Below are 8,530 nucleotides of genomic sequence, written 5' to 3'. Positions count from 1 at the left end.
CGCATTAATATACTCAATGGAAACAGAGCGAGTACATAAACCGAAAATGTCCATCAAGTGAAGCACTACCTTTAAAAAAAAAACTAACCTCTCTTTCATGCGGAGCCTCAAAGCCCCATGCTAAAGCCTTTGCTGCTGCGCTACCGCGCCTCTCAGCTGATCGCGATCACGCCTCCCAGCTGATTTGTGGTGGCGTGATCTCGTCTATTTCCATCCCCACGCACAGTTAAGTGTCCGTAAGTGTGAAGCAAGCGTACGTAATCAGGGGCATGGTGGAGTATGGAGTATGTCCGTAAAAGCAAGTGTACGTTAAGTGAAGGTCCGTATAGCAGGGTATTCCTGTATAAAATCTAAAACAAAACAACCAAGAATTACAAGGTGGCTAGAGTCAGTTCGTGGCGAATTTTGATTGCTGCAGCACAAAATTTGGCAACACTGGAGGTGATAAAAGTATTTTGATCACAAAGAAGTAGGACATGAAATGCATCTGATCGTCCTAGGGTTTTCGATAGCAGAGGTACAATTAAAGATCTTCGTAGATCAGAATAGAATGGGCAGTGTAGGAGGACGTGTTTCCACCTCTCCAGCGTCACAAGGGCACTTACAGTCATAGTAGAGGATGTTTTGAAATCTTCCCTCCAGGACAGCAGAAGGAAGGACATTAAAACTTGCCAATGTGAAAGCTTTTTGATGTTTTTGCACCGAGAGTATAAAAAGATAATTTGCTGGTTTATTGAATTGTAGCGCTCTATCGATTGAGGCATAGTTAGAGGACAAGCCCAAGTCTTGTTGGTGGTCGATATCAGCAATGTGTTGCCTAGATGTTGACCAAGCCATATCATATCCTTGGGAAATAAGGTAGCCCAAGGGAAAGACCATATAGTTGGAGCTTTTGAGGCAAGGTTTGTTTCCATAATGACTGGAACTCATCCTGTAATGTTAGTGGGGCCAAACCAGTTGGAAAAAATATTAGTTTCAGCCAGAATTTGAAAACAGCGAGCCAAACCCTGGTTTCAACCTTTTGCAGGCTAGCCTCTAATCGTAAGACATTTGGGACGCAATGAGGTACTTGGAGGACAGCCCTCAATAATTGGATTGTACTGCTTCCAGAGGTGTAAAACTGGGATAGGGGCCAAGTTGTGCTCCATATAAAAGCTGTGTTAAAGACTTAGTCTTGAACAGCTTTATTGCCATTGGTACATAATGGCCGCCTCTAGTGCAGATAAAGTTTAATATACCAAGATCGAAGTGCAGTCTGATGTGTCTGGAAGCTTAGGTTTTGGGGTATACTTCAAAAGGAGGTCATGTGTTAAATGCTGGCCACCAGCATGGGGAACAAAAGGAGTGCCGCCCTGGGCTCCTGTTGGGAGGAAGAGCAGGATATAAATCAAATAAATAAAACAGGTAAATAAAAGGGATCACCAGGGACCTAACATTCATGGAGTTTTTTCTTATCCTGGTGGCATTGTTCATGTAGAGGTGAGACATTCCTGGAGTTTTTCAGGGCTCTCCCGGCATTGGAGAGTTGGAGGTGCCAGCCTGGGCCATTCCAGGATACCTGAAGGCCCATCACATACCCACTTCTAGTTAAGATTGGTAGCATGGCCAAATGGGTATTACTGGTCAGATTAAGAAACATACGGTACCTTTTTAGGACAGCCTTTTCACTCGCCTTTTACAGTGCCTCAAGGGTGGTGGAGGAATTCACGGCTACATCAAGTCAGGAGAACTCTGACAGGACCCTGTGCCTGAGGGACATATCAGTTGAACCCAGAACTATTGAGCTGATGCTGTGCCGCCCAAAACCAGACCTGAGGGCAAGGAGTGCAACATTTTCCACTGTGGGAAGCCCTGTCAGGTGGCCCACGCCCTATAAGGAAAATGGAGAATTATATGTTAGTTTGCCCTCACAAGGAGGGGCAGTTGTTTATCCACAGGGATTCTTTGCCACTCACAAGATGCCAATTCACAGATGTCATGAGGGCTTGCTTAACATGGTTGGGTTTGGACTGAGTAAGTATGGCACCCACTCCTTCAGAACAAGAGCCGGAACAACAGCAGCAGAGTTGAGCCTGCAGGACCAACGGATAAGGGCCGTTGGACGCTGGCAATCTGGGTCATTCAGAGTGTACATCCATCCCCAGTATATTCAGCATAGCTTGGCTGCTGGTGTCGGATACTTGTCCAAAATTTGATTGAATTATCTATTAAAGTAAGTGAAGTAGTGTATTTATTAATAATTTTCCAAATATAATTCCAGTTTTCATTTGGGGAGAGGTGTTCCAATAATTTGTTTCCATTTCAAAGTATAATCCACTAAACTGTTACTTCAAAATTTGAGATTTTTTTGTTTATACAGTATTGATTTCTTAAACTCATTTAATGGTCTCAACGTCTCTCTCTTATTTCTTAATCACTTATTTAAAAAGTCTCTACATTGGAAATAGATAAATTGAATATCCCTTAAATCTCCTCAGATCTGCTCAAAGGATTTTACCAGATTATTAATAATCCAAACTTTTGTCAAGCCTGCTTCTTGTCTTGTAAATGGTCCTATAGTGTCATGGCCCCGTCAGAGGACTCCTCCGATGAGGACGACTCGGGAGTAACAGCAGCAGACCCAGGAGCAGCAGACTCAGGAGACATGGAGGAGCCTCCTGAGAATCCAGCTCCTTCTGCCCCTCAGCTGCAGAGCACCCCAGATACAGCAGAGTCCCTGCAGCCAGACACAGACAGTGAACAGGATACTCCCCCCTCACCTGCAGAACGTAGACAGCAGAAGGTCAGGCAGAAGAGAGGCAGGCCTGTCTCCTTAAGGCCCAAACGCTGAGGACTCACACCTGCTGTCAACCTTGCTCTTTATAAGGCACACCTTGGCTGCAGCTTGTTGCTGACTGCAACGTCAGGCATGGCTTCGTGTATTCCTAGTTTCCTGGCACCCTCTTTCGGACTGACCCCTTGGCACTTGATCCCGGACCTCTACTGACCTCACTTCTGGACTCCTGACTCGGCAAGTACGCTTCGGACAAGCCTGGCCCTTATCAGCTCCCCTCCTCCTAGACCTGGCAGATTTATGACCAGACTGCCGGCTAAGGACTTTGCTTCCCTGCCAACCACCCAGGAATTTCCAGCCCCCCACCGGCACTGCTGACGCAGTGTAGAGCTGACATATAACTCCATTTTTATTAAACTGTTGCTGAAATAATACAGACAAAATTGGGGATGTTGATATACATAATTTGGTTTTTAATGTTATCCCATATTTTTAATAAAGCTGTATAAATACAGCTGGCTTCTCTACTTTTCTATCTTCATGTTCTATCTACAACAGAGTATTAGGTGGTAATTGTGTAAAATTTTGCTCCATTATTTTCCCCTGACTACTTTCATTTTACCATTCTGCAATCTGTGCTAAACAGTTTGCTTGATAATAACACTGCAATTCCAGAAATGATAATCTTCCATTTGGTTAACATACATATTCTTGATTTCTTTTTAGGCCATAGGAAATTATTTCTTAGACATTGGCACTTTCTCATGTTTTGCTCAATAGGTGCTACAGGAAGATGTTGAAACAAAAAGCTTATTTTTTTTAATAAAAGCTCAGAGTCCAGGACCCCTGCTGGCATGGGCCCTAGTGCAATTGCTCTGTTATAATCCCACCATGCTAATCAGTCTTCCTTTCTTCCTTCACAGTTTGTAGCAGTGACTTCTACACAGAAGACACCAGTTAAGTATCCACTGTGTGGAAAGGCCTTCAACTCCAACCATTGCTACTGTGGGCCAAACAGTCATATTCCATTTTGCCATGTACATTGTTATCTTGTTCTGTTTAAACAGAAACTGCATCGTTCCACTACAGTTCTCCACAAAGAAGGAGGAAGTCTTCTCAGAGGGAGGGAGGTTTCATGAGGATACCAGAGGTATACCTGAGAATACAGACTATAGATCTGGGAAAGAAAAAGGTGTGGAAAAGGGCAAGCAAAATGATCAAGGGGCTTGAGCAACTGCCCTGTGAGGAAAGGTTGCAATGTTTAGGGCTTTAGAAAAAAAAGTGAGTAAAGGGGACCATCACATGTATATATAAAAGTAAGCATGGTATGGAGAAAGGATAGTTTTCTCATGATACTAGGTCCCAGGGCCATCCAATAAAGCTGAATGGTGGGAGATTTAGGACAGAGCAAAGGAAATACTTTGTTACACAGCACATAAACTATGGTGTTTGCTACCACAAGATGTAGAGATGGCTGTCAAATTCAACATTTTTGAAAGGGGATCAGACAAATTCATGGAGAATAAAGCTACTAGTAGCTGTGAGTTATGATGGCTATGAATTCCCTTTGGTATTAACTGCAGCATTCCTCTGAATACCAGGAGGGAAACACAAGCGGCCGAGTGCTATTGTGCTCATGTCCTGCTTATGGGCTTCCCATAGGCATTTGATTAACCATGGTGGAAACAGAATGCTGGACTAGCTGGGCCTTTGCTTTAATCCAGCAAGGCTTTTCTTATGTTCTTATTTTCATAGGTAGCAGCATTCGCAGGTCATAACCACACCGTGCATTAAAGCACATGGCTTCCCCACTACCCCAACAAGAATCCTGGAAATTGTACTTTACCCCTCACAAAGCTACAATTCCCAGTACCCTTAACAAACTACAGCTCCCAGATTCTTTAAGGGAAGCCATGTGATTTAAATGTGCATCTGCATCCAGTTGCTGTGGTCACATCCATATCATACATATAAACCATACTGCTTACCCCAAAGAATCCTAGAAACTAGTTTGTTAAGGGTGCTGGGAATTGCACCTATGCCTCTCTTGACTCTCATAGGCAGCTCTCCAATAGGTGCAGAGGTATTCCCTACTCTCATTCAATAATGGCCACAAGCAGTAACCCACAGCAGATGACTAGTGTGATTCCAGCTGTACCTCTGCAGCCTTGCTGTTGCCAACTTTATTCCAGCTGGGCTTCTTCACCTTTGCAAGCTCCTTGACAGACAGTTATGCCCAACCACCCACTGATTGTCAGGCGTCTGGGAAACTGTGCCTAAGCACGAAGCACAAGCCTTGCAAAGCTTGTTCAACCCTGCGCACAGCACTTCCCAAACAGCCAGTAACCAGCTGGTGTTTGGGAAGCACTATGCACAGGGCTGAGCAACCCCTTAAACTATCACCAACCCCCACAGGGCCTACTTTGACAAGTGTCAATCATCTGATGTCATGATGTCAGGTGCAGAGGGGTGGAAATAAAGATCTGACCCACTGGGGGGAAAAGGTTCCCCACCCTGGCCTAGGGTGTGCAGAAGAGGGACAGACTGAGGGAAAGAGAAAGGACAGGCTAAGAAGGGTGAGTGGGAAACCCTCCTTAGAAGCCCTAAGTGCAGAAGAGACTCTTTATGCATGGTCGAGAAAAGGAGAATGGGGCAAGGCTACATGTTGACTTGGAGGCAGTCCTCCATGGTTACAGATAAAGCTGTAATATCCAAATTGCTAATTTACAGGCAGTCTTGAAAAATACTAGATTTTTCTTAGAATAGCTGGACTTACCAAAGTCAACATGTAGCCTTGTTTGTGACAGCCTGTCTGAACTATGGAAAACAAATCTTATACTCAATACATAGTCAATTTATTTGCATACAATACCACATTTTCCACAAATACATCTGTGCTCAAAGCAGTTCACATACGAAACTCTAAATAAAATAGTATAATAAAAATACATAATAAAAAGCATAACACCACTACAACTTAACACTAAAAAAGTCAACATTTAACATACATCAAAATTTAAGTGAGCATAAAGCTCACCAATAGATAAAGTAAAATTACCCAACAACTTCTCATCCAAAGTAGCCCCTAAGCTGATGACATTCAAATGCAAAGATGTATCACTGAACACCAAAGTCAGGATCATTCAGACCATGATATTCCCGATCTCTGTGTATGGATGTGAAAGTTGGACAGTGAAAAAAGCGGATAAGAGAAAAATCAACTCCTTTGAAATGTGGTGCTGGAGGAGAGCTCTGCGCATACCATGGACTGCGAAAAAGACAAATAATTGGGTGTTACAACAAATTAAACCAGAACTGTCACTAGAAGCTAAAATGATGAAACTGAGGTTATATTTTAGACAAACAATGGGAAGACATGATTCACTAGAAAATACAATAATGCTGGGAAAAACAGCAGGGAGTAGAAAAAGAGGAAGGGCAAACAAGAGATGGATTGATTCCATAAAGGAAGCCACAGACCTGAACTTACAAGATCAGAGCAGGGTGGTTCATGACAGATGCTCTTGGAAGTCGCTGATTCATAGGGTCGCCATAAGTCGTAATCGACTTGAAGGCACATAACAACAACAAGGCTGATGACATTAGTACTTAGCAAAAAACAAACAAACCCAAACCATATTTTACCCTTCAGCCCAAAGGGCCCGAAAGCCCCCTCAGAATTCTGGAAACGCTCTCAGGCCAGGAGGCAGGTAGAACAGCCATCCCCAGATGGCACACACAGTCTCCCTCCCCTCTCAGTTCTTCTGGAAGCAGCTTGCTTATGAAGGCTTCAGGGGCGTCACTACCGGGGTGTGGAGGGTGCGGACTGCACCCGGGTGACACCCTGAGGGGGGTGAGACCCAGAGCCGCCCGGCGCCATTGCCCAGCAAAGGAGCCGAGAAGTGCTCCGGGTCGGCGCAGCCAGCTCCTCTTTGGAGGCGGATGGGCAAGACGGAAAGCAGGCGCCTGCTCGCTGGTGGTGAAGCCGGGACAGGCCTTCCACCGCCAGCCTGGAGTGCATGTGTGGGCGCGCGCCGGAGGTCCGCCCCCCCCCGCACTCCTGCTAGTGACGCCGCTGGAAGGCTCCTTATAAAAATGGAATTGTAATGTGCTTGACTTGATCACCTGGGCAGAGGAACCTTATATTCTACTGACAGAAAAGGGGCATTTGTCAGTGCAACATTGGTGTAATTTATGTAACATCCTATACACTCCTAGTACAGAAGTGAAGGCAGTGGGGAGATGCAACAACAAAAGGCACAGACAGAACAAATCAAAGCTGCCAACTCCCACAAATCCCAGGCAGCAGAGGCATGGGTACCTCCACGTTAGCCAAGCAAAGAGCCAGCCCACTCAGACAAGGGTACACCTACTCACTGCAAATGACAATACCACAACACTTTGTGACACATGCTGGGGCAAAATGTCATCAGTATGCCATTAATGCACAGCACTCATAACATCCAAGTCAGGAGAATCGTTGATGGGAACAGACTACTGCTAGCACATAACACCAGTGCTTAAAAACTTGTACTGGCTGCCTGTATTTTACTAGACCAGGTTCAAGGTTCTTATATTAATTTACAAGGTTCTTAATAACTTGAGTCTACATACCTTAAGGACCACTTGATCTCTTAGATTCCTGCCCAGTCACTGAGATCTTCAGGGAAGTTTCTGCTAGAGGTTCCCCTGGTTCAGATGTACAGCTCCTTGTGACGCCCTTCCCTGGCTCTCCCTGTCAGGTTCCTACCTGCTCGTGGTTACTGCCTGTCACTAGGCACCACCAGGGACTCCACCAGTCCGGACTGTCCTTTTTTATGGTTTCTCTCCCCGCTCTAGCACAGATCTCAACAGATCCCCCTGCTAGGCAGCACCACCAGTCACGTCCTATAACCAGTATTCCCAGAGACTCTGCCTGAGTCTCCCTCAATTAGGTTACCTCTGTGACTGCATGCTTAAGCTGTCCCAATCCCTTTGATTTACTCAGGCTGCTTATAATTCTGGTTTGCTCTGAATACTTGTGGTGTTATATTCTTCCCTTCACCCGCTCCCACCATTTGCTCCTGTTTCCCTTCAGCCTTGGTTATTTACCTCACCCTCCCTTCTGGTCTGTGAAACCCCACCCAAGGATCAGGTCTTTGGTAAACCAAATTAAGTATTTATTAAATAACACAGATAACAAGATTACTTCATAAGGCACATAAGCATATGGTTTTATCTAATACTAATCCGAACTCCACCCCCTCCTTCTCCACGCTCTCCTGACAAACAACTCTCTCAAACCCACCAAAACAACCCACTCACTTTCATCACCCAGATTCCACTGTCATTCTTCATTTTATACTGTCAGCCATTTTAAACATTCAGCCAATCATCCAGCATTCTACTGCTCATTTACTCCCCCCTCCTCTTTCATTCCACTTACCATGTATCTCCTATACAAACAGCACTTACCATATTTACACTAATAGAGGAACATCACACTCCTCACTTCCAGAAGCTGTGAATTTAGTATTGTGGGCCTAGCTCTGTGGAGCTCCCTCCCTATTGAACTTCAGGCACTTGACCAAGAATCTCCTATTTCAGCAGGCATTTTAACATAGTTTGCTCTCATTCTTTGTATTTTTTTAAAAGTTGTATGTACACTGCTTAGAAAGTCTGAATATTAAGCTGTACATAAATAGTTAAAATAGTTAAAGTAGCGCATGACAGCCCTGGAGTGTAGTCCAGTGTTGATAGTTACTCTTTTGGTATATT

At 44.6% G+C, this 8,530-nt stretch overlaps 1 long non-coding RNA gene across 1 annotated transcript; it reads right to left on the bottom strand.

Moving 5' to 3' along the window:
• Nucleotides 1-359: 359 nt before the first annotated feature.
• On the bottom strand, nt 360-8,455 carry LOC133382840 (uncharacterized). Its single transcript, XR_009762098.1, has 4 exons — nt 7,388-8,455; nt 5,832-6,041; nt 1,647-1,870; nt 360-1,360 (listed from the first exon to the last, which is right to left on the bottom strand). It is a non-coding gene; the product is annotated as an uncharacterized LOC133382840 (long non-coding RNA).
• Nucleotides 8,456-8,530: the final 75 nt, after the last annotated feature.

Source organism: Rhineura floridana, chromosome 4 (genome assembly GCF_030035675.1).
Source record: "Rhineura floridana isolate rRhiFlo1 chromosome 4, rRhiFlo1.hap2, whole genome shotgun sequence".
Classification (NCBI taxonomy): domain Eukaryota; kingdom Metazoa; phylum Chordata; class Lepidosauria; order Squamata; family Rhineuridae; genus Rhineura; species Rhineura floridana.
The sequence above is the reverse complement of the archived record's forward strand: the minus strand, read 5'-3'. Positions and strand labels throughout refer to the sequence as shown.